This window comes from Polypterus senegalus, chromosome 1 (assembly GCF_016835505.1).
Source record: "Polypterus senegalus isolate Bchr_013 chromosome 1, ASM1683550v1, whole genome shotgun sequence".
Lineage (NCBI taxonomy): Eukaryota > Metazoa > Chordata > Cladistia > Polypteriformes > Polypteridae > Polypterus > Polypterus senegalus.
The window spans coordinates 42,976,884-42,980,071 of NC_053154.1; positions in this window are offsets into that span (position 1 = coordinate 42,976,884).

Consider the following 3,188-nt stretch of genomic DNA (forward strand, 5'->3'; position numbering starts at 1 on the left):
TTTCGGTGTCACTTAATGCTTGATTTATTTTTGTTATTTCTTAGCCTTTTGCACCTTTTAAAGGGGAATGAATGTGAACTTGAAGATGGCTTTTTACGCAAGAAGTTATATTGTCCTAAATATCATTTCATTATAATCTGTATTTGCACTTTCCAAAGTTAAAGACATCGATAAGTAAGTCATTTTTTTCTTTCATGCAAGTGCAGAAGTAGTAAATTAAGTTTAATAAAGTTAAACTTTGAGAAGAGTATCATTTCCCAGATCCTTGCAGAGAGTCTACTAAGTAAAATGTACAGTGCCCGCTGCAAGTAGACTAGTGCGCATTTATAAATGCAGTTCTAATAAAGTGGAGAAAAATGCAAAATTCTGTACCATCATAAACAGAAAATGGACATGCAATAGATATATGCACTTCAGAGAACTCCATGTTTACTTTGGTTTTCTGTGATAATTTCACAATGAATTTGGTTGGAGCTTTTCATGGGTTGTAGTATGGAACAGAGTATGAATCTTGAGGTGGGGGTTGCCATTTATTTGTTGTGCAAGGAACTAAAATGTACAAGAATCATTAATCTTCACATGTTGTTAGCTGCTAGTAAAACGGTCCCAACACTTTTGATTGTAAATCAGGCCTTATGCAGCATACTGTAAATCTGACGAACGTTTGAAGATATTGGCACAGAACCTTGAGAGTTGCATTCTGCCACATTTACTCAAAGCCCCTGGAAACATGGTGTTGGCAGTCACATAAGCACCTCTGAACAACTGGGATTACACCAAATCAGTCTGACCTATTTTGTCCATAGCAGTACTCATCCATTTCATGAGTAGAGATTATGCTAACATTTCTCCAAAAGGTAATTCAAATTTTCCACAAAGACACGAACAGCCCTAAAACAACAATCATGTTTGAGATGGATGTGCAGACTTCTAACCTTTTCTGTTATTGTTAAAGTTAGACACCAACAACTGAAAGACATTTGACAAAAATGGGATCCACAGCAGGTTAGTAAGGTGGAAACTACCCCCTGACATGTTAGTGTTCACCTCAGTTTTGTAAAAGGCTCCTGAATGGATAATACTAAAGAGTTTTGCTGAATCTTTGTTACCATTTTTTCCACCATTGCTCACACCTTTTTTACTTTCCACAACAAGACACTCCTAGACGTGGTTGTGTAACAATGATATTCATATCAAGGTTTGGAAATTCTACTCTGCATCAAGCTAGCTAGACAACTTCATCAATGAATGAACCTCTGCATTGTAGCAAGGGATTCTTCAGCAAAACATCACCAGGCACCCATCTTTCTGTCCACCTGTGAGCTTAAATTGAAATGTCCCTGTGTCACACGTAAGATTGGATGGGAAAGAAGAAATAGATTGTCCATACCCAGACTCTATTCAGACACTGTGGGTGAATCACAAATGAGCAGTCAATGTTCAGATAACTCATTTTGATCAGTTTGCCACAGTGGAGTGGAGGCTGAAGAATTCCTGTAAAAATGGTCTGTGTTTAGTGCTGCTGTGTGGGAACAGTCACCTATTATTGTACATGGGGCTTTGGGCACTACATATCTTTCTTTACTAAATTTGACTTATTTGTTTGCCCTGGATCATATTACTAGGTTTGTTTTAAAGATTGCTGATGTATATTCTTTTCTTTCTCAAATAGCTTTGGGGCTGTTCTCCAACATATAGGATGCCAGAAATATAATATTTAAAAGGATTTGTGCAACAAACCTAGCCTCACACTTGAAAATAAAATGACTAATAAAGAAAACATTACTCAATCCATACAACAGAAGAAAGAAAAACTAAATAGAAAATAAAAAAAAAAAACAAAAAGCATGAGCAAGTAGTACAGATCGGGTAGTGATAGTACCGGTTATTACTGATTTTAAGAGGGAGAAAAAGGATCAGACTCATTAAATAAAAGTAGTGACGGTAGGACGAGTGTAATATTCTTGTGAAAGCGTGACCTACATGATGAAGAGATGCACTTCAAATATTTTTACGTCATTCTTGTGCTGTAATGACCCGTCATGTCATATTCAGCCCTCCTTTGTTCTTTCTGGCACTGATGTAAGCCTGGTAGGATCAGATCTGCAACCAGCCTTTCCTTGAAACTGGGCATTTTGCATGCATGGTGCTGCATCTGCATCACTGTGTAGTCAGGAATGATTCTGTGTGAGTTTTACAAGAGGGTGCATCTCTGTATCTGACCTTATTTTTCCATGAGGTCATTGCAAGCAGCATTGATGTCTCGAGCATAAACCAGGTTTTATGTGTCCCATTAGACTGCCCACTACATTCTTCACATTTCAGACTTGTGTCATTTGTTTTACAGTGCAACAATTATCACCATTTGTTACTGACCATTGTGAACACTGAAGTCGGAAAACAACAGAAGAACTTAAACCCAATTAAAAAAAATAATTTCTTTATTCTTCATTCTTGGTGAGTAGAGAGAATGTGAGACTACCTCTTTCCAACTCAGTCAACTGATTTGGGTTTTAGCAGAATATCTAAAGTAAACCCATTCTCTCTTTTATATCCTAGAAAAGGAAAAAACCCCTAGCAGTTCATTCTGAGGTTATACATAGCTTAGGTTAAATCTTAGTTTATGACATACTGGAATGTTCTAAAACATGAAACAAACAGCCATTTGCATTCCTAAGGAATACAACCTTCTAATTATACACATTTAGAATCAATTTAAACATTCTTATAGTCCATAAAGATCTTACATTCTTCACAGGGTCTTCTGATAGTATCAGAGGTCAGCCTTTCCTCATCTATACTAATAAAAGGCAAAGCCCTCACTGACTCACTCACTCATCACTAATGTTCCAACTTCCCATGTAGGTAGAAGGCTGAAATTTGGCAGGCTCATTCCTTACAGCTTACTTACAAAAGTTAAGCAGGTTTCACTTCGAAATTCTATGTGTAATGGTTATAACTGGAAGCTATTTTTCTCCATATACTGTAATGGAGTTGAGCTCGAAAGCCGTGGGGGCGGAGTTTCATGTGACATCATCACGCCTCCCACGTAATCACGTGAACTGACTATCAACGCAGTGCATAGAAAACCAGGAAGACCTCCAAAAAGCGCTGAAGAAAACATGCATTATATAATTGAAAAGGCAGCGAAACAATAAAAAGCGAACGAGTGACATATACAACCATAT